This window comes from Sus scrofa, chromosome 9, assembly GCF_054392235.1.
Source record: "Sus scrofa isolate SSC_HxYL_T2T_F1_AM1 chromosome 9, Sscrofa_HxYL_maternal_Yorkshire_Landrace_v2.0, whole genome shotgun sequence".
Taxonomy (NCBI): domain Eukaryota; kingdom Metazoa; phylum Chordata; class Mammalia; order Artiodactyla; family Suidae; genus Sus; species Sus scrofa.
The window spans coordinates 29,135,952-29,160,294 of NC_139391.1; the positions used below are offsets into that span (position 1 = coordinate 29,135,952).

The following is a 24,343-nucleotide window of genomic DNA, read 5'->3' on the forward strand; positions in this document are numbered from 1 at the left end:
ATAGGGAAAGAAAGGAATAAGAAGGCTAGTTAAGAATCTGAAAAGATAAAATAAAAAGAACATATTCCTCACTCCCTTCCTCTCACCAAATTTTTTTCAATTAAAAAGAATTCATTCCTTTAATCAGAAGAAGACACTTGTAATCTAGAAATCTTTTCCACAAATCTCTAAATATAAGGAATAAAAAGCAAATGAATGTCTAACAAAGCTACCATAAGAAGAGAACAGAAAATGTGAATCACAGTGTTACAGTTGAAATTTTTTTCTCAAGATATCAGAAGAAGATAGTAATACAATTCTTCAAATGGAATTGCATCTTTTCATTGAAGCCTTTTGGATATGAAAGTATACCCAGAAACAGAAATTCAAAAATTAAAACAGTAGTAGACAAAAATAGGAAGTAATTTAATGGTAACTGATTAAACAGGAAATAAATATAAGACGAAAAGATTGGATCATTTCAGAAATAAATATTATATTTCAAGATATCCAAGGAGGAGGATATTTGCATGTATTTAATAAAGACGATTAAAGAAAAGTTGAAAAGTAACCATGAGAATGAAAATAATTCAAGAAATGAGTAAAGGAGTAAATGGAGTACATGAAAGGAATATTTAACATATGAATACTAGAGAGCCTAAAGAGAAAATCAAAACTAGACTAACTATGTAGAACAATGGAAAATATTAAGGTATAATCCAGGAAATTTTGTGGAAATAAAAGATCTGAAAATATACCTTGATAGGGCTCGTAGGTACCTTGTAATATTGAACAGAACAATCAATTCTGAGACATATCCTAATAAAACTATTCAAATTAAAAGACTGAAAAGTTTCTTAGGACCTTCAGATAATAACATCAAATAACTTACAAGGGAAAATGACTTACTTTTTTAAAAAAAAATGCACAAAGTAAGCAACAGAAAAGCAATGTTTTCAAGAAATTTTTAAAAAGAACAGATGAGCCAGGACTTTTATATCAAGCCAAGCTGTCCTTCAAGTATTAAGGATATAGAAAACCAGTTTGCAACATTCCATACTCCAAGGTGTACTTTGCACGTGTGCCGTTCCTGAGGATCCCTGGAAAACTCCTACTCATTCTTTAAGACCCAGCTAAAACACCCCATCCACAGAGAGACTCTAACTCCACAATACTAGGTTTCTGTTAAAGCTTGGACAGCACTTCCCGAGTTACATTGTGATTTATCTGTGTAGGTGATTTTGTTTTTTACTAAATTGTGAGCTTCTTTGTTAGAGGTAGTGCTTGGCTCACAACTTTTATTTAATATTTAAAACCTACTTGATGAATAAATGAATGTATGGGTATATGGACAAAGGGGGAAATGGTAAGCTTAGGACCAATGGATTGGTCCCATTCTAAGTTCAGTTTCTTTATTTTTACATCTCTGGTATAACTGTTACTAATACATCCTCTGCCTTTACTTTCTGTTCTTCTCTGGTCAAAGCAGCTCTTCTTTGTGCATAATTCATGGAGTAGGTGTAGCTCAGTCTATTTCTTCTCCATCCTTTTCAAGTAGGACTTAGTGAAAACATGGAGCCCTTACAACAAATATATGAGAATAACCCACATTAGTGTCAGTTGTGGAATATTTAAACAGAGACGCTACTATTTGATATTCCAATTTGCTTAACAGTTCATTTATTTACAGTTAAAATAAGTTTTCTTATTCATAATCTGTGTTTATATATTCTTGTTTTTCAACTTAGTAAGAAAAATTATCTAGTGTGAAACCTATTTAAATGTGACTACCAAGCTTCCCCTGTTCCATTATGGGCATCCTCACAAACTATACGCCTTACAGAACCCCTTGTAATAGGGTTTAGTTATAACTATTACTCATAAATTCCCCCCACCCCAGAAAAGCACCTACTACTTTTATTTTTTTATTTTTATTTTTAAATGATTTTTATTTTTTCCATTATAGATGGTTTACTGTACAGCAAAGTGACCCAATCACACACACATATGTACATTCTTTTTCTTACATTATCTGCCATCATGCTCCAGCATAAGTGACTAGATAGAGTTCTCAGTGCTATACAGCAGGATATCAAGACAGTCTATGAAGCCACCATCACCTTAATACTAAAGCCAGACAAAGATACTACCATGAAATAAAATTATAGGCCAATATCTTTGATGAATACAGACGCAAAAATTCTCAACAAAATTTTAGCCAACTGAAACCAACAACATATGAAAAAGATCATACACCACGATGAAGGGGAATTCATCCCAGATTCACAAGGATGGTTCAGCATACACAAATCAGTCAACATCATACACCACATTCATAAAAGAAAAGTCAAAAACCACATGATCATCTCAATAGCTGCAGAAAAAGTATTTGACAGAACCCAACATCCATTCATGATAAAAACTCTTACCAAAGTGGGTATATAGGGAACACACCTTAATATAATAAAAGCCATTTTTGACAAACCCACAGCAAATATAATACTCAATGGAGAAAAGCTGAAAGCCTTCCACCAAAATCTGGAACAAGACAAACATGCCCACTCTCACAACTTTTATTCAACATAGTTTTGGAAGTCCTAGCCAGAGCAGACAAAAGAAATAAAAGTTATCCAAATTGGAAGAGAAGAGGTTAAATTGTCACTGTATGCAGATAACATGATACTATACATAGAAAACCCTAAGGACTCAACCAAAAAACTACTTGAACTGATGGGCAAATTCAGCTGAGTGGCAGGATACAAGATTGACAATCAGAAATTGGTCACATTTCTATATATTAACAATGAAATATTAGAAAAGGAATATAAAAATACAATACCTTTTAAAATCGCACCCCCAAATTAAATACCTGGGAATAAATCTGACCAAGGAGGTGAAAGACTTAGATGCTGAGAACAATAAAACATTAATCAAGGAAATTAAAGAGGATTCAAAGAAATGGAAAGATGTTCCATGCTCCTGGGTTGGAAAAATTAATATTGTAAAAATGGCCATACTATCCAGGGCAATCTACAGATTCAATGCAATCCCTATCAAATTACCCATGACATTTTTCACAGAACTGAACAAACAATCCAAAAATTTATAGGGAACCACAAAAGGGCCCAGAATTACCAAAGCAAACCTGAGGAACAAAAACCAAGCAGGAGGCATAACTCTCCTAGACTTCAGGCAATATTACAAAGCCACAGTCATCAAGACAGTGTGGTACTGGTACCAAAACAGACATACAGACCAATGGAACAGAATAGAGGACCCAGAAATAAACCCAGACACTTATGGTCAATTAATCTTTGACGACGGAGGCAAGAACATAAAATGGGAAAAAGTGTTTTCAGCAAACTATGCTGGGTAAACTGGACAACTGCATGTAAATCATTGAAACTGGAACACACCCTCACACCTCACATCCTGCATAAAAATAAACAAAATAGCTTAAAGACACCTCCTAAAAAAGAACATAGGCAAAACATTCTCTGACATCACCCTTACAAATCTTTTCTCAGATCAGTATCCCAAGGCAACAGAAATAAAAGCAAAAATAAACCAATGGGATCTCATCACACTGACAGGCTTTTGTACAGCAAAGCAAACCATAAAAAAAGCACCTACTACTTTTAAATCAATGAAACAGATACTCTGTTTTAAATGACTTTTTATTGTCAGAATCTAATTTAATTTGATTTCTGGATTTAGGGGCAAAGCTTAATTCTTCATATATTCCAGTCTACTGCAAATAGGATCAATCTGGCAACAGAAAAATAAAATGAAAGTTTCCTGCCTGCAGCTCAATGCAGTCAAAATGGTAACAAGGATCCCTGATTCCATAAATAAGAGTTTCCTTACCAGTGGCAAAATTTCTAGAAGACTCCTGCTGTGTAAGCTAGAAGGCTTCAAGCTGAGCTCTTTTTTTAGCAGCAGGCTGCCCTTAGATAAATTACACTGATGACTAAGTAAAACCCAGGTAATGTGAGACTAGAGTATAGTTCACATTCTTCACGTCATGCACCATTATCAGACTCAATGAAGCAAACCTTTGGAGATCAAAGAATAAACCTTGTCCTCACTGCTTTTTGCTGTGTTGAAAAATTTTAACTGCTGGTTAGTCTATTTTTAACTTATTTAAATGGAGCCAACTGCTTCCTAGCTCAGAGCATGCTGAGCTGAGAAACGAATGCCTGGTTTGCATGGTCCTATCATCTAAGGACTCAGTGCCCTAGATTTCCTAGGAGAACCCTGTTTTTAGTACTTACAGTTTTATGACCTGATTTGTGTTCTTTGGCTTCTATGGAAATAACTTAAAATTAATCTTGTTGGAGGGAGAATTCATATTAGGTGATACTAGATCAAAATGCTTGAATAAGAAGAGGGATTTAGACATAATAGGCAATGAACAGCTATATTAGATTCTTGACACTAAAGGCACATGATAAACAAGTATTTAATAAAAGTAGTAAACTAGAAAACATTGCTTAATTTGGGTCATTTGTGGAATTGTGACGGTACTAAGACGTCATTAGGGCTGAAAAACTGATTTGCTTCTATGGCCAGCCATCTGTTCTTAGAGGGTTGAAACCCTTTAAATTATAAAAATTTGCCCGTGGTCCACATTTCAAAGTGGTTCCAGGCACAGTGCACTTTCTCAGTAAATATTTGGGAAATAAGTAAGTAAATGAATGCTGGTTTCAGGAGCACTGGATCAGGCATCTTGTTTCTCAATGTTATTTTCTCAGGATTACTTTGATAAAGTCTTTACCTCTGCAGACTAATTAATTTTGCCATTCCTGAACAATCCTTTCCTTTCCCTTCCTTTTCATCATTGCTCTTACTCTTCTTTCTAGTTGAAATGCCTTTCCACTATTTAAAAATTTTGATCTTACGTGCTCTTATAGAATCAGCTCAATTCCAATCTCTCCAATGAACCTGCAGGGACTCACTTCCAGATCTCAGAAGTCCTTCTGAATTTCTTTGTTACTCATTGGTATGCTAACATTTATATGGTCTTGAAGTTCCCACTGTGGTGCAATGGGATGGGTAGCATCTCTGCAGTCCTGGGACACAGATTATATCCCCTGATCTGGCACATTGGGTTAAGGTTCCAGCATTGCTGCAAACTGCAGTACAGGTCACAACTGCTGCTGGGATCTGATCCCTGGCTGGAGAACTCCATGTGCCATGGGGTGGGCAAAAATGAAAAAAAAAAAAAAAGTCATGTGGTCTTAATATACATAATCATGTGGTCTTAACATACATAATATACACACATATTTGTATGTGTGTTTATTTCATTCCTTCAATAGATAAATATTTATCAAGTTAGATACTTTTCTAGGCATGACATTGAACCAAACAGATAAAACTTCTGACTTTGTAGAGCTTATATTTGGTTTGTTGAATGTTAACATTTCTCAAGATAGTTAAATTAATACATACAACCAACAGTAAAGTACTGAGAGATTGCTATAATAATGTAGCATAGCTGCATTTCATTGCTCCTACTTTAGATCGTAATCTCTTCAGAAGGATTTGTATAGAAAAGATTAGACTCAGCATCTCAAAGCATCCTAACTGAGATGTGCTCCAGTATGAAATAAGCTCTCAAGGTAGCTTAGGGAGATCCTCTGTGAAGTCTTCTTTCAAATATTTCAGGCAAACAACTCAAAAGTGCCTTATAGGGAGCAGTTCTACTTTGGTGGGTAATGATCTAATAGAAGGAATCATGTTCCGTCAGTCTTTGAAACACAACTTAATGATCTCTCAGTTTGAAGGCAGGGATTATCTGTTTTACTATTGAATATCTAGAGGTTAACAGTGCTTTGGACATAAGATGTGCCCAATAAATATGTGCTGCCCAAATTAAATTGTCTAAATTATTTCCTCTATCATTTTTTCTTTGGAATATCAAATTAGAGTAGGGTTAACAATAATTTGATTCTTTAAATTACATTAAACAGGTTCTTTTGTGTAATAGGTACAAGATTCTGTGCTAGCAGTACTCTTAAATGTATTGAATCTTTAGTATTTCTTTTCTCTCAAATTTATTTTTATTGAGGTAACATTGGTTTTAAATATTATATATTTCATGTGTACAATATTATTTTTATTTCTATATATACTATGGTGTGCTTACCACCAAAAAAATTAGTGTTTGTTCATTACATACAGTTGATTTTTTTCACCCATTTCATCCTCCCCTCTGCCCCAGTTCACATACCTTTATATGTACAAATATGTAGAGTTTCTGATGTCCTGGTATGTTGGGCAGAGGCACTTTTTTTGAGTTGTGGATGTTTTACTAGTTGTACTTGAAGGGGAGAGACAAAGGGAGTATCTCACTTCACCATGATGCTGATGTCACAATCTCTTACTTTTATTCATTCGACTAATATTTAATGAGGTTCATTCACTGTACAGCATTGTGCAAGGTAATGCGTATGTTAAGTGGAAATTAAGGTAGGTGTGCTCTGTAAATAAGCTTAGAGTTTTGAAATAAAATACAACAGAGATCCCTAAGAATTAATTGCAATGAATGTGATGACGGAAATGATAAAGGTAACTTCTCAAGTGTGGAGGACAGGGACTTCCAGGAGAGGGAGAGGGAAAACTTCCCATTTACAGGATTCAAGGTGGGTTTAAAGTAGAGAACATAGCTCTGATATTCACCAGAATTTGACAAGATTTTCCGTTAATGTTAGTTTTAGTTTTTCTTGGCTGTTTAAAAGAATAACATAGCTGTTTACTAGGAAATCCTTCCAAGTTGTCTCAATTCAGGGAGGGGCTCACATGGAGCTCACTGTTGAGGGTAGCTGTGGGGGCTTCTGGAAGGCCACTAACTTGGAAGACTTCTGTATACAGACTTGTAGTCTCTTCAGACTAGGAAGACAGTTCAGGCAGAGAATTACTAGAATGAATAAGAAAATAAAGGAGGACAGAAAGGAACAGTAGGGGTTGTACCAGTCATAGTATTTTGTTTTAGATGACTCTACTTTTTTATTAACCTTTTTATAATTAATATTTCAGTGAGGCTGTTTTGGAAATTTTAGCCCTTTTGGAAGCTTCTGCATATCAGTTAAAATAAGTATTCCATTTTGTTTGATTGATTTGGGAAACGTTGCTTTTAAATGCACTTCTTAAATGAACAGTCTTTCAAATTGGAACATTCCCCATGATGGCCATTATAGTTTTAGGTCTTTTTTTTTTTTTTTTTTTTTTTTTTGCTTTTTGAGGCCCCACCCATGGCAAATGGAGGTTCCCAGGCTAGGGGTCAAATCGGAGCTACAGCTGCCTGCCCACACCACAGCCACATTTTTAGTAAGATTTTGCCATTTTTGTGGACATTTGCAGCTTCTGGAAAATAATTTTTAGACATAAAATAAGCGAGTGTGATAGAAGGTGGCATACTTGACTCTTCGGAGTTTAAGGATCACCTTTAATTATTAATTAATTAATTAGCTAAATCTTTGGGGCTGAAAGCCAAACTAAATACCTAAGGGGGTTGTGCTGCTGAGTCGGATAATTTGTAGAGTTTTACAGTGTAACTCATTGTACAGAAATTTTCTCTGAGGATGGTGGGGGATCTAATGTCACTCTAACTCATTCCATGGCAAACTTATCCTAACACAGAAATCTTTGAGTTGAATAGTGAGTGCTCTAACACCTTTTACGCACTTGATCCTTGCTTGTCAATTTTGGTAGGGTTTTTTTGTTTTGTTTTGTTGTTTTCAGTTGTTTTTTTTTTTAATTCATTTTCAAGATTTCCACTAGCAATAGGCTTTACCTAACAAAATGACACAAACATGTGCACCTTAACACATCAGCAATAATCAAGAGATGTTACCATGGCCTGACAAAGATAAGGCCCTGTGTCCACTACCAGCAGTTTACAACGTAGAAATGGGGATTAGGGAAATGATTAAACTGGCACACCCCAAAGAATGGGGAATGAAGGCTGATTCCAAGTAAACTGCCATAAGCGGTTCCCAACCCCAAATCTGGAAGCAGAACCAAGTCAAGTGGGGAAGTGTGCTCTGAACTACCAGTAGGTCCCAGTGTATAACTATGAACTCCAGACAAATAGGAAACTGACTGGAATGCCAATTAAATTGGGAACTTGATGCAGAGTAGAGCTCAGAACTGAGAGGATTTTACTCATGGCCTTCAGAAAACGTGAGAAAAACAGAAAACTCAAAAAGGTTCTCAGGCCCAATCCTATTATTTCTCCGTGTGCCTCAAGCTGTCAGAAGTTTCTTTTGGTTGCACCACTGATACCAAATCTGTTACAATACAAAATCTGATGGAATAACTTAAAGATCTTATTGGCTTTATTCATCGATTGATGAATCAGGCAGCTTTCCATCTAGCAGAAGGGAGCTCCAAATTGTTGTACAGTATAGAAGATTTTTATAGACGTAAAGGGGACAGTGTTCTGTCAGGCAGTGTAACCTTTCTTTGGAGACTGGTGGGGCTTATCGGGCATGTTAATGATTATATTGTTGTGATTATTGCCATGTTTTTAAATTGTTTCATCCTTGTCTAGAAAGAGGTCATTGCTTTTTGCATATTTTCTTAATAAAATATATTTTATAAATATATCTTCATAATAAGTGTTTTTCATGTAAATAGTCATATCAGCTGTAACAAGTACAGTTTTATTTATTCCATTAACATCCATATGAAATATATTTATTTACCTGGTCTTGCATTACTTACTAAAATACCCAAAACAAAGTATAATAGAAGGGTGGTAGTTGGAGTCAAACAGTTAAAACCTATAGCATAATAATAAAAGAACTAGTAACAGTTTCAAATACTAAAGTAAGATATTTAGGAATAAATATTTTTCTTATCTAAGATAATTCTATCTTTCCTGTGGTTGACTGAAAAATGGTCCACAAAACCTTTATGTTCTAATCCAGGGCCCCCATGAATGTTATATGGCAAAAAAAAAAAGTTGTTTGCAGATGTGTTAAGTAAAGGATTTTGAGATGGGGAGGTAATCCTATATTATCAACGTGGGCCATAAATACAACTACAAATGTCTTTTTAAGAAAGAGGCAGAGAGAGGTTTGACACACAGATAAGGAGAAGGCAATGTGAACAATGAGACAGAGATAAGAGAGATGCTGCCACAGGTCAAGTAATGCCAACAGCCTTAGGAATCTAGAGGAGGTAAGGGATAGATTCTTCCCTAAAGCCTCCAAAGGAGCACAGTCCTGCTGAAACCATGATTTCAGTCCAGTAATAATGGTTTCAGATTTATGGCCTCTAGGACTATGAGAGAACACATATCTGTAATTTTAAGTAACCCAGTCACTTTTTACAACAGTCACAGGAAATTTAATTTCTTAATTCTTATTTTTTATTCTTATTTAGAATAATGTTTGCTGCAAGTTTTAATTAGATGCCCTTTTTAAGATTAAGAATGTAGGGTTTATTCTTAGTGTGCTGAGAGTTTTTATAATGAATTGGTGATGATTAGATAAAATAATTTTCTGCATTAATTATGTTTCTTTGTATCTATTTGTAACACAAAGTATAGACACAAGTATTCTTCTAAGATAAATTATATTTGTTTTCTTAGGACAAGCTCAACTTGAAAATAATGCATACATTTTTTTCCATGTTATTTGATGTGGCTTTCTAATAACTATTTAGACTTTTTGTATCTATATTTACAAATGAGATTGACATAATATTTCCTTACAGACTGCACCTATGTGATTTTAATATTCAAGACATAGAAGCTTTAAAAATGAGTTAGAAATTGTTGTCAATTTTTATCCTCTGAAAGTGTTTGTATAATAATGAATGATAAGTCCACGGGCTTGGTTTAAATTTGCTACATCCAAGGATTGTGATTGCAAGGATCGAGCCACAATTTGGATCGTTCTGAATTTAATTGAATGTATGTGCATGTTTAATTGTACAATGGATGGGTTATTACTTACTCCACTTAACGTATTAGGGCTAAATTAACTGTAAAGATAACTCTTACAAAGCAGCAGGTACAGTCAGATGACTTTGCCCGATCTTCTTGTAGCATGATAACTGGGCTCTGACAAATAGACTACTGACATTTGCTCCAACTGTTGGGCATATAAAATAATAATATTTGTTTGGAGATAAAAAAAATAACTTCAGAATTTTTAACTTAAGACATTTTATATTTTATTTAAAACAAAATTTGCTTGGAGATAATTTCATATTGTACCTGTGAAGGGACAGTTTTACATAATTGAAGAGAACAGACTTTTTAAAGGCAGATTATCTGGATTTAGATTTCAGATGTTCACATTTCCGTGTCATGTTAGGCAAGTTACTTAACTTCTCCAGGATTCTGTTTTCTCATTTGTTAAGCGAAAATAATAGTCCTTGTAATTACCACATGTATTTGTTGTGAGGACTGGCTGAGCATATGTAAATAAGCAGACTGATGTTTTTTTCTTTTGTATTTAAAAAGGATTTGATAAGTGTTAATATTTCTATCATGGTTTATACCATTTTTCTTACAAAGGTATTAAAATGTTTCATATCAGTTATCCTGCCCAGTGTCAAACCTTTTTGTACATGGCAGGTAACTCCTCCTTTGATGTTTGGAGTAATTGAATTTTGGAGGTCTATGACCTGATTATAGAGAAACAAGACTGAGAGAGGCAAAACTCTGATTAGAAGCCAGACATTACTCTAAGGTGTTTTTTTTTAATCTTACACTTACTCCATCAATGGTTATTAAATTTAAAAAAGAAGGAAATTGCATTTAATGTGTGATTTGCCTTTTGAGCCATATGTTTTCTCAGATTCTGTCTCTAAGTCAACGTACTTGAAAAATCACTGATGATTAATACCATGCTGAATTATTTATTCTTTCATTTTAAAGGTTTAAATAGAATAAATTAAATTGTAGATAGAAAAGAACGGTAATATTATGTTTTTCTGATTATAAAAGACTTCACATTTCAATTTCTCATTTTTATTTGTTTGCATGTTAAATAAATTTTCAAATCAATACAGCATGAGGCTAAGACTTAATTCTCCTACTATTATCAGATAATTTTCCATGAATTTTAAATGTGTCTCTAATTTTAATTTATGGATTATTTCCCCATGCGATATAACTATATATTGGTTTTGGAAATTACAGGCAATAATTTCATAACTCTAGACTTGTACATTAAAAAATAACCACTGGTAGCAACACATTTTTTCTAAAATAAGTGTTGGTGAGGATTCCAAAACTTTGAGTACAGTCTATCACATTTTTTCCCAAATGGAATGTTACTTTTTTGGTCAATCAGGGCACATCTGGTAAAAATATTTTTATTGCATGTAAGCGTCTCAATCTCCTCTCATACTAAACTGGCTGATGCTTAATATCTAAAATTGGCTATGTACAAACTAACTTGCCAAGAAAGTGGAAAATAATTTTTTGGATGGGGCCTCTGAAAAAATAATTAAAATTCTCATGAACTTTTGTTACCTTATTAGGTTTAAAAGTACCTCTGTAGTGTCTTATGCCAAATAGAACAGGAAAAAAAGTTTCAACTGCCTGTGATTCAATATAATCCTGAAAAATCATACAGCCTTTAGATTTTACTCAAGTAGGATACTTGTGAGTAATGGGATGGCAAGTCTTTTTCCTCCAAAAGCAGGAAAGGAAAGAAGGAAGAGAGGAAGTAGGAAAGGAGGGAAGGATGGAGGAAGGAAGGAAGAAAAAAATAGTTTTGATGGTTTTTGTTATGAACATTGGTTTATTTCTCCTTCAGACAAAATACAGAATATACGTGAAAGTAGACAAATAATTAGGTTATTATAGTTTTATGCTAGTCAAATAGAAAATAAAAGATGAACATGTAGTCAAATAGGCTAATAGATTTTGATATTCTCCCTCTCTACCCCACTCCATAGTTTGCAGTTGTAAAGCAGTGGACTATAAATGGCATAAGAATATCAAAGTGATAGAGTTATTGGGATATTAAAGGAGATAATATACATAGTTATTAGTATACCTTGGAATAGCACTGATATTTACTTTGCCATTGTTAAATGCAGGTGTTATTAATACTACTATTATTGTTAATAACAACCATCATGTTGGCAGAAGAAGGGAGTTCTTCAAAGCCTTTACAAGGTTGTTTGAATAACCATAGGCATGGTAATTATCAGGCAATCTTCCTGAGATTTATATTGGTTTTAGAGGAAATACAGAACCTTTCCCAACCAATCAATAAGAAAATTTTCAATTAATGTTGACTTCTCTGAAGGCTTACAGTCTACTTTCAAGAATGATGCACTTGAAAGGGAGCACTTGAAAGGATGCACTTGAAATAGGAAAATGAATTTTAGAATATGATAAAAGATGATCACTCCTGTCAGATTTCAAAACTCTAGTTGGTAATACTGTTAAAGAAAACCAAAGCTGGATAGTAAAGTGGTAAAAAAAAATAGATCTTATTCAGGACTCTCAAAAGGGGGAAACAAACCTCAGTATAGAACTGGGCTCAATTTTGAATACACAAAAAAGTGGGGAGTTATAGCCAAGGAGACAGATGGAGATCCATGGATGAAAAATGACAAAGAGGCATTTCTTTGTTGAGGGGCCCTCGCTGAAGGCAGGCCAGAGTAGTCAGACATCACCTGCAGGGTGGTGAGGGGTAAAGGAATTGGATCAGATAGCAAGGGTTAGCAAATATGGAGGATGGGGAATTCTGGCTAAACCAACTTGACGAGATTCTTGCTAAAATTGGGCAATGGAAAGATGAATGAGGAAGCCAAAAAGTTGAGGCTTCATTGAGGAGAGGATTCAGAGAGGTCTGACCTGGTTAAGAAGAAACCCTTTGTCAGTGCTATTTACAAGTTAAAAACAAAAAAAAAAATCCCTGAAGAAATTGAACTTAGGCTGAACTGTGATGGATGATTAGAATCACATCTGATAGAGAAGTGATTTGAAAGATCAAAATGCAACCAAAGTGTTACTAGAAATTGCAGACATCCAGGTAGATGTCAAGTAATAGAAGCTACTATAACATAAGAAGGAAGATAATCAGAGCCTGAAAAAAGTATGAGACTAAGTATAATTAGGTTAATAGAGAGCTGGTGACTGGGTTGGGCCCCCACAGAGCTACTAGCTCTGAACTATACTTTGGTGTGATATTATGAGTCAAATATATTAAGCTTTATTGAAATTAGTCTCTCTAGCAAACCCATTGCTTATTTTTAAGGATGATTTTTCAGGGCAATTTTCTTATATCACATGATGTCTTCATTATGTGGACATCCAGGAGAAATTATTATCTCTTACTGTTCCAAGAATAATGCTTTTCTTTTATAGTTTGTTGAATTCTATTTGGTAGATTATGAATTTTGTAAGAGACTGTTTCCATGTTGACTCTTAGAATCACAAGAGTTTTATTTGGACAAAAAAATGCCAAGGAAACAAAAGTACAGATGGTGGAAATAGGGCATATCAATTCTTATAGTGGCACTTGGATATTTTAGCCAATGACAGAACAGTAAGGTAGGGGGAGCAATTAGACAGCTCAGGTTCAAGAGAGCCACTGGGAATAAAAGGAAGGGAAAAGATGATACCTGTAAAATGCTGTAGGAATTATTGACCCCTGCCTTCATCCCTCACTCTTTGCAACACATATACACACACATATGCTGGAAGCTGTTGGGATGAATTTACTTTCTGCAAGGCATAAAATAAATATTTTGTTAATTTTTTACCCCTAATTATTGTTTTCAGGCTAGTTGGTTATGAAGGTAAAATAAAAGCATACGCAAGATTTAAGACAGAGAAAAGTGCAGGGAATATTTGGGGGTAGAGTAAAAAAGTTGCTTTGGTTCAAGCACAAGGTTAATTTAGAGCCAAAGTAAAAAATGAGCCTAGATATAATGTCTGGGAACAGATGCAAAAGTTAAGAACAGATGTTGGAAGGCTCTGACTATAACACAAAAGAGTTTAATTTTATTCTCTAACTTAATAGAAACTGTTTTACACATTTATGTACAGCACCAATGTTATGATAATGGTATTGTTAGGGCAATTAATTTGGGAGTGTAACTTCTGTTTATTCTAACAATGATTAATTGAGTGCCTCCTGTTTTCAAGACACTATGTTTGGTGTTTCAGGTGATATAAACTGGCTTCAAGTTTAAAAGTTTAACCAGGATGTGTTTAATAGTTACTATGCAACAGGCATAGTGCTAAGTGCTCAGAATCAAACTGAAGGGAATGGGAAGGTGGTGAAGAAAAAAAGAAACAGATAATAACATGACATGTTTACTTTAGTTAAGTTCTCATTAGCACCACATAATCAAATGCTATTGCAATTCAAAAGGAGAAGAGATTATACCTTAGTTAAGTTAGCTATGGAGCACAGCCATGACTGGATTTCTCAAAAGTGCTGGCACCCACCCTTATCAGCACATTCCTTATCACTTTATCACTGCCCTCTTGAAGAGCACCCAAGGTCCCTGCTACCTTGGTTTTATATAGTGAGTTCATTGTAGCATGCCTATTTCTGTGAGCCCTTGTTCCCATATTTCATGTTTTACTATGGAAATGTTGGTTTCCATACTGGTTTAACAAGGTTCATTGTCTTTTCCAATCAGTTATCCCAGAGGGACATGAAAGCTATCTCCCATGGTGCTGAACAAGGTATTAGATCTTGTATCAAGGGAGAATTCTCTATTATTGACAAAACCTCTCTCTGGGAGTTCCCATCATGGCGCAGTGGAGATGAATCTGACTAGGAACCATGAGGTTGTGGGTTCGATCCCTGGCCTTGCTCGGGGGGTTAGGGATCCAGTGTTGCTCTGGGTTGTGGTGTAGGTCGCAGACATGGCTCAGATCCCGCGTTGCTATGGCTGTGGTGTAGGCTGGTGGCTCCAGCTCCATTTAGATCCCTAGCCTGGGAACCTCCATATGCCATGGGCGTGGCCCTAATAAGACCAAAAAAACCCCTCTCTAGCTCAGCTTTATATTTTGTCCTTCTTCATTTAGACCCTCAGTGACTTACTCCCAAGCAAACTCTCCCAGGTCTTGCCAGTGCATGTTAGCCAAACCTTGCAGAACATTTGGAATATAAGCATTCAAATCCCTTATCAGTCCCATTGCTTCCCAGTTGGGTCATGCTTAGATTTGATTCTATTTGATTGTCTGGTGGCCAGTAGACGAGATAGTTGCAGATCCTGAGGGAGGAAAGCATTGTCTTATAAGGCACCTGCCCAGACTTCAGTCAAACCAGGGGCTACTATCACCTGACACAGAAAATGGACAACTTCTGAAAACCCAGATGGTGACTTCAGGAATCTTGAATTTATCCAGACTGTTCAGTTATAATAGCAGCTGCCTAACTTCGGCATTGAAGGTTTCATGTTGACTGGAAAATTAGCCTCCTAAGTTCAGCCATTCTTGCATTTAACTATGTGCCCAGTCTCCAGCTCTGTCTGTCATCTGGCATAAGGAGATGAGAGTCTCTTCAAATGCTCTCAAAGAAGCCATTTGGAGTGCATAATTTGCCTCCTATTGAGCATTATTTCATTTAAGCCAGTAATGTACTCTATTAAAAGCATAGATTATGCTCAGAAATAGCCATTATCTTCCTCCCTCCACTTCTTAAATGGCTGAGCTATTGTACCAAATTGTGCATCCCTTTTCACTCACACTCTCTTCCAATTCACTAAGGGAGGAAGTTTTAGCAATTGTACTTCATCAGCATGCCAGGTATCATCCGGACTTCTCCTTTCACAAGTAACAGGGTTGTCATTGTTAGATGGCCAGAGAGTGAACAAAGTTTACAGTCCTTTTTCTCGTGTCGATTTTCTAGGACCATTTGTTTATGAACTCTTTTATGTCAAGTCCTCAAGAGGCAGAGCCTGTGAAGAGATTCTTGTGCAATAGATCATTGATTGTATATTCTTTTTTTTTTTTAAAGGCCACACCTACAGCATATGGAAGTTCCCAGACTAGGGGTCGAATTGGAGCTGCAGCTGCTGGCCTATGCTACAGCCATAGCAACAGCAACACCCGATCCAAGGAACATCTGCAACCTATGCTGGATTCTTAACTCACTGAGTGAGGCCAGGATCAAACCTGCATCCTCACAGACGCTGTGTTGGGTTCCTAGCCCGCTGAGCCACAGTGGGAACTCCTGATTGTGTATTCGTAATATGAAACATGAAAGGGAGTGAAGGAATCAGAATAAGGCAGAGAAAGAAGTTAGGCAAAGATAATGGATTCGGCTTAGGTCAAGTCTTAACCTGACCCAATGGAAAATTCTGAAGAATGAATGGTACTACAGAGTTGTCTTATTTAGGCTGAACCTCTATACCCCATTTTGTTCAGTCACTGGCTGAGAGACAGTCCAGGAATTGGGCATAGCCTTCTAGCATTTCTGAACAAAGTAGCTTTCATTAAGTGTCAAACATTAAAAAATGGAGTCAGAGTCCTTATTACATTACCAATAGAAACTACAAGAAAAGGCCAAATCAAATTTTACCTCTGAATTCACAAATTAGTGAATTCTCCCTGTTGGAGAAATAGCACCATATATTAGCTGTTGGTTTGGCATATTTACCATACCCTGAAGGAGAATATCCTGACCCTACCGTGTTGCTGTCTCCAAGCTGACATCCTGACTGAGCCTTAATAGAGTATTGCACTGTTGTGTTGGTCCTGGTGTTTCTTGTATATGATAAGGCACTTGCAGCTATTAAAATGCTCTTCCTTTGCCATACATTGTCTTTTAAGCTGGGGCAGTATCACATCGGATAAGATATCAACATATAAATTACCATATATCATATGTCAGTACCATTGGTGGAAGGCAAACTCATTTTGCAGTAGCAATTTCTTTTAGGGTAAGGATGAGTTGCTACATTCTCCAGGTTGGAAGAGATCATATTAAAAATGTCTTCAGGTAGATAATAGGTCTTCTTGGGAATCGTGTCATGTCTGGGGCTCAGTATTTCTCTCTGTTGCTGGCAGCGGCAGTAGCTGGATCAGCCTTGATAGTATGGACCCCATGCTGTTGAACTAGCACATAGCCTCCATCTCTGCCACAAATTAACTCTTACTGCCTGTGGAATCTTCTCTTTATCTTTAACTTTTTCTATTTTAATGATAATGTGTCTTGATGTAGGTCTGTTTAGGTTTATCTTGTATGGGACTCTCTGTGCTTACTATACCTGGATATCTGCTTTCTTCTTTAGGTTTGGAAAGTTTGCAGTCATAATTTATTCAAATACAATTTTGATACCCTTTTATCTTTCTTCTCCTTCTGAGATTCCTGTTATGAATAGATTGGTGTGCTTTATATTATCCCAAAGGCCTTATATACTGCTTTCATTTTTTTCGTGTCTTTCTGTCTGCTGTTCTGATTGGGTGATTTCCATTCTATCTTCCAGATCATATATTCATTCTTCTGCATTATCCAGTTTGCCATTTATTGCTTTTAGCTTGGCTTTCATCTCAGCAAATGAGTTTTCCAGTTTTGATTGCCTCCTCTTTATAGATTCTAGTCCTTTTTCACAGTAACTTGCATTTCTATCGATAGCCTTTCTTCTTTCTGTATTCTTATTACCTCCTTTTTGAACTTGGAGCCTATTATACTGGAACATTGTTCTTTTAGGGGAATTCTCTTGATCTTTTATTTGGGAGTGGTTCCTCTGCTTCTTCATTCTACTTATATTTCTCTAACTCTGTAAGTTTAGAAGAAACAGTTATCTATTGTGGTCTTGGAGGGCAGATTTTATGTGGGAGCATCCCTGTATAGCCTGCCTGAGTCTAATATTTTTGGTGCAAAGGCTGTTTTTAGCATGGATGCCTGCTGCATCTTTACTCAGTGTGTGCTAGTTGTTATTCCCTTGACAGAGTATGTGACTGGTGGTGTGGTGACCAGATCCTACACTAATTATTGAACAGGGCCCCCTCTTTGTTCTGTGATTGTCACAGACCTATCAGGGGCAAGGCCTGCTCCCCAGTTGGAGTAAAAGCCCCTATTTATAGGCACAGACCCACTGAAGTTAGGTACTAGGATGACACAGGTACTAGGTTGTACACCTGGACCCGCCATGAGAGATATGAAAACAGTCCAGCCTTGGTGTGTGTGCACTTGCAAAGCCCACAACTGCTATTGCCAGACCTGCTCCAGCCACAAGAACACTCTTAATTCACATGGATATCTGGAAGTCACTGATTTTACAAAGGCCCTGTTGGTGGCAGCTTAAATCCTCAGATCACACAGCTGCAGAGAGAGGGCTCAGATTTCAGTCCTGCTTCCTAAGTCAAGTGGCCCCTGGGGATCAGCTCTGGTTTCAGCCCTGTCTCAGCATGTGTGAAACTCACCAGCACTTGTGAGCTCCCAGAGCCTGCTGGGGGGAGAGGGTGCTGTCCTTCCCTTTACATGTGTATTAACAATGGTGCTTCTATGGTGGGCCTGGGTTCTGTCAGTGTACACGTCCAGATACAGCCTGTGCCACTCTCCATCCCCTTCAAGCTGTCTCCTTGTAGCCAACCCCACCGCTCTCCCAGCTCTGCCCATAGATGCCCAATTTCAGCATCTAGCCCCTGAACATACCAACAGACTGGAGACTCAGGCTGGGGATGCATGGAGGTGGTACAGAGGACAGTGTGTGCTGCTCCCTCTCTGCTCTGCCTGCCATAAGCTGATTGCTGCCCTCGCCTCTGAGCCTTAAAGTTGCTTTGCTTTGCTTTGCTTTGCTTGCTTGCTTGCTTTCCTTCTTTTGTCTTTTTAGGGCCACACCTTTAACATATGGAAGTTCCCAGGCTAGGGATGGAATCGGATCTACAGCTGCTGGCCTACACCCCAGCAATGTTGGATCCAAGTTGCACCTGTGAACTACACCACAGCTCATGGTAACGTGGGATCCCTGACCCACTGAGCGAGGCCAGGGATTGAACCTGTATCCTTATGGATACTAGTTGGATTCGTTTCCACTGAGCCTCGGTGGGAACTCCTATTGTGGCTGTTCTCCTAGTCAGTGAAGGGGCTTCCCAGAGTGAGGGACCCTTTCCTCTTTTACAGCTCCCTGCTGGGGTGCAGGTCCCATTTCCATTCCTGTTTTTATTTATTCATTTATTTTCTTTGTCCTAACTGGTTACATGGTAACCTTTCTTGTGATTTTGGTTGTCTGGGATCTTCTGCCAGTGCTCAGTAGGTATTCTGGGAAAACTGTTCTGCATGTAGATGTATTTGTGGGAGCGGGTGAGCACCACGTCTTTTCATTCTGCCATCTTGATTAGACCCCCACAACCACATTCAAACCAATTTTGATAGCTTTTTATAAATTAAACAGACACATTTCATGTGTCATTTATCAACTTATTGTCTCTCAACTCTGAACACACCCTTCGTCTTATGCACTATAATAAAAAATGGAATATCATTAAATATTTTACCTTTAAAGTAAGCACAGTATTACACTTTCTCAATAGAAAGTGCTGGAGGGACATTTCAGGAGCCCCTTCTTCTAACATTTTCCACTTGGACCTAAGTCAGAAGTGATGGTTCATAGTTAACTCGTTGGTTAGTACCAAGAATGGGATAGGACTGAGAGCAAAGTCACAGGAAGCAAACTGGGGTGTTAGAAATGTTCTCTGTCTTCATTTTTAAGTTGGTGAAATGGGTGTATCACCTTGTCAGAACTCATCAAACTGTTCCCCTAAGTTGTGTGTATTTTATTTTGTGTAATTGATATCCTAACAGAAATTATTTGAAAATGAAGATTTAATGCATGGACATGTGAATAGAACTAGGGGTGTGTTTCAGAAAACTTGAATTTGATTCAAAGAACACTATCTGAATTTGACAAAATCATTTGAAATAAATGCATTCTGCTTCCCCCAACATGAGCAAAACACACTTTATCCATCTGGCACTAGGTTTAAGCTCACTTAAAATTTAACTGCAGAAAAAAAAGCCAATCAAAACAAAACAAAACAAAAAGCAATACAGAAGGATGAATGTCAGTTAAATAAGGAATCTAAAAGAAAATGATTGAATCATTTGTGCATTAATTCATCAGGCATCTACTGAGCAGATAATTTGTACCAAGCCTTGTGGTATAATCAGGAGATTTAAAGGTCTCTTCAGCTAAAAGTCCAAAAGACAGGCAAGTAAAGCCATGTATATAGAATTGGGTAATATATTTTACTGATGAAGATATTCCCAGAGTGCTTGCCAGAGTAAGCCACAGTGAAAATAGGATCTGAACAAGGTGTGTAAGAGATTGATTAGGTAGAAGAGGTGAGGAACAAAGAGATGCCAACAAACAAACAGAGACTTCATAATGTCGAGCCCCCAAAATCAAAAATAAGTGTAAAGTTTGAGGAAAATAATTTGACTTCATCCAAGTTAAATATTGGTAATTATAATGTTGCCCTGTGCATAATAGTCAGTCAGCCCACAAAAATTGACAGTGAAGTTGTAAGCATGAATGAAATCACCAGGATGAAGATTAGAGAAAGAATAGAAATTCAGGGATTAAAAGTCAAAATTAAAGTATAATTCTTAATAAAGAGTCAAGATGAGGAAGAGGTAAGTGCAGTAACTATTAGGCTATAAATGTTTGATATATTGAGGGTTCTCAGTTATGATCCTGAATCAGAGTTATTTGATAAGTTGATTTTGATAGCATGGTTTAAACTACATTGCATTAATCTAAAAAGTAATGGCAATTAATACCAAAGCTTAGCGTGATGCAATAAAAAGTGTTTTACATCCCAATAGTTTTATGGTTGTAAAATAAAAAATTTCAAATATACTATTATGTTGAATTTTATAATCTTTTAAGATGGGTAGGGCACATATTTTTAGCCCAATTTCCAGTGAAGGAAATAAAATCTCTATCAAATTTAATGATTTTCCTGAGATCACACAGTTAGTAACTGAAACAAATAGAATAGATGCCTGAGCAGATTTTTAACCTGACGCAGTTTCTACTACATAGCCTAACAGAAGGTAATTTTCCCCTACTTTGTGCATCTACCTAATAATGGGAAATATGACAGTTACTTCTCTCTCACTGAAAGATGAACCACATTCACAGTGGACTAGGGTAATGGAGGTGAAAATAGGGAAGACCATGAGTTTGAGCATGTGCAGAGGTTTTTAAAGAAAATTTTTTTAATATTCCCGCATGCTTCTCTCCTAATGATGGATTTCAGATAATAATGATTATCACTGTTGGAATTAATTTTCTATATGACTATATTGTAACCATTTAATCTAACTGATTTGCTTTTACTGGCAATTATAGACTCTCACTATTAACTTAATGAATGCATGCTCTCCTATTATCCATATATTTTATGTGATATTTGGAAGTTTGGGGCATAAAACTATAAAGGAAATCTACATAAACCACATTAAATTATGCTCCCAATAATAGTGAGCATTTCAGTAACATTAATGCCCACCTCCATATCTAAATAAAATGCTGCTACTTGCAGTCCACAGGATATATGCTGCTTTGAGTAAAAGTGATGGATTGGTCCTGGTCCATCTACTCTCTGTCCTTGGATCTAACTTGTGGCACGATGATGAATATTTACAAGAGGGATGGCCTAAGTTAGCAGTATTATTTTTGGCCCCAGTGAGTCTAAGAAAAGATAAATCCATGATGCCAGCAGCCTCTATCCATCTTGAGAGAACAACAGAAAATATTATGTGGAAATGATTTACTCCATTTGGAGAAAAAAAGTGCTCTTAGACCCATATAGCAATATTTTTGTATTTGATAGTGTTTGACATATCTTGCCTTTCTCTAACAAGGAACATAGGAATAATATTAACTTGCATCATGGCTAAATATAAATGAATTGTCACATCTTGTCTATGTTAAGGTCACGAGCCACCTAATTTTTCCGGAGCTCATAGTAATTAATTTATTATTCAAGAGCCTGTCCTTGGGAGGAAGTGGAAAGTAAACATAACCCCTGATTTAGAGGTTGACTGAATGGAGGCTCATAGAAGAGAAATGTTCAACATTACTTCTATTAAATTATTTTAAATAAATTATTCTCTACATGTAAAGCTTACTCACTTTCACTTTTATTGTGTTACTTACTATGTCTTTCTGGTTTTGTCTTCAGTTTGTAATTTTTAACTCCCCACCAGTGATGAATCTTTGAAAATCCAAACTGAGTCTTTTTCTTTGCTGTATCTCTCATGATATCTATGAGAATAACTTGATCCTAGTAATCAAGGAATAAATGCTTCTTGAATGAAAAATGAATGAACAAATACATTCATTGCTGAAAGATATACAATTGATCTGGAAGGGGACATAACCCCTGATCTTATTCTCATTCTATTTGTTCTCTTAGAGCTAAATGAAGAAGAAAATATTTGTTTAAATATGAGTAATATTATTCACCAAGCCCCTCCTATGTTCTGGTCCACTGTTCTTGATTCTGAAGATACAGAAACAAATGAAACAAACAAATTTCTAGCCTAGTGGAGCTTTTGTCTTAATGGAGAGCAATACATGAGAAACAATGCAAATAATCTATATAGTATGTGAGATGGTGATAAGATGTATTGAGAGAAATAAACTATGACAAGTAGACAGATTAGAAGCATTATGACTTAAACTAGGGTGGGTAAGAAGAGGCCTCACTGAGAAAATAGGTATTTGAACCAAGACCTAATGGCAGGAAGGGGGGGAGTCACCTAAATATTTTCAGAAGAGGATTCTAATCAGACTATTCTTATGCAGCACCATTCCTCCATTGAGCACAGAACACCAAGAGTGTTATTTTTCTAGTAATCAATAAAAGCAAATATATTAGTAGAAGATGACATTTGAGAAGCAATCGGAAGGTTAGATATATAGATGTGTACATTGCTATGAGGACATTAGCTTTTACTTTGAGCAAGGAAAATCCATTTGGAAGTCTGTTTTCATAGGATTACTCTGTTAACTATGTTGAAATTAGACTGTAATGAGGAAGAGCATTAAAAGCAAGATTAATGTAGAGGCTTGTGCAATAATGCAGGTAAGAGATGATGGTAATTGGGTGAAGATAACAGTGTAGGCAGTGAAAAGTAGTAGAACATTTCTTTTTCTTTTTAGGGCAGTGGCATATGGAAGTTCCCAGGCTAGGGGTCAAATCAGAGCTGCAGCTTTTGGCCTACGCCACAGCCACAGCAATGTGGGATCTGAGCTGCATCCTCAACCTATGCTGCAGCTTGCTGCAATGCCAGATCCTTAACCTATTGAGCAAGGCCAGGGATTGAACATGCATCCTCATGGATGCTAGATGGGTTCTTAATCCACTGAGCCACAACGGGAACTCTCATAGAACATTTTAAAGATAGAAGGAACAAGATTTCCTAATAAGTTGGATGTGGAGTTTGAGAGAGAGGGAAAAAAAGACAATGACTGCAAAGTTTTAGGACTAAAGAATGGAATGAATAGAATTTTCATTAATGGAATAGGGAACTTTTTTTTTCTTTGCTTCTGTATGGAGTGGAAGAATTTTGTTTTTTTAAAAAAAATTTGAATTGGTGATTTTCAAGATACTCACCAGCTCTATGTAGAGATGTTAACTAGTGAAGTCTGGAGAATAGGAGGGACATGCCTGGAAATAAAAGTTCAAGAGTCATTAACATTTAGATATTTTTTTGAAGCCATGAACCTGAAGAAAATATCCAAGAGGGTGAATGAAGATAAGGAAGAGAGGAGAAGGGAGGGGAAAGAAAGAAAGGGAAGAAATAGAAAGTGAAGGGGAACAGAGAGGAGGGAAAAAGAGAAGAGACATAAGAGAAGGGAAAAGAAATTAGGAACTGATTTTTGGAATGTTACAACATGAAGAAAAGAAGAGAGACCCCCCCCAAAAGGGGGGAGGGGTATATCTGCATAAGTTTCCTATTGTGTCTGTAACAAGATACCATAAATTCAGTAGTTGAAGCAACAAATTAAATTTCTTAGTTTTCCGAAAGTCAGAATCTGAAAATAGGCTTCACTGGGTTAAAATTAAAGTGTCATCAGCATCGCATTTCTCCCAGAGCATCTGGGGGAGTGTCTAGTTCTTTGCCTTTTCCAGATTCCATAGGCCTCTTGCTCATGGTCCTCTCTGCTATATTGAACACCATCAATCCCATCACTCTGACCATTTCTGCCATTATTTCTCCTTCTCTGATCGACCCTTCTGTCTCCTCATCTTATAAGGACCCTTGTGATTATACTGAGCCACCTGGATAATCCAAGATTACATATCTATTTCAAGGACCTTAACATAATCATATCTATAATATAAGGAAAATATTCCCAGGCTCTGGGAATTAGGAGATGGATATCTTTGGGAGGACCATTA

General features: G+C 36.5%; 2 long non-coding RNA genes across 4 annotated transcripts in view; one reads left to right on the forward strand and one right to left on the reverse strand.

Moving 5' to 3' along the window:
* Positions 1-4,100, reverse strand: part of LOC110255422 (uncharacterized) — a 56,459-nt gene extending 52,359 nt beyond the window's left edge. For all 3 annotated transcript variants that reach the window (XR_002335599.2, XR_014816724.1, XR_002335596.2), the window contains exon 1: positions 3,847-4,100. This is a non-coding gene — a long non-coding RNA (uncharacterized LOC110255422). The remainder of the gene's footprint in view (positions 1-3,846) is intronic.
* LOC110255421 (uncharacterized) overlaps positions 1-24,343 on the forward strand; it is a 1,062,594-nt gene that overhangs the window by 677,104 nt on the left and 361,147 nt on the right. The gene's annotated exons all lie outside the window — the stretch shown is intronic.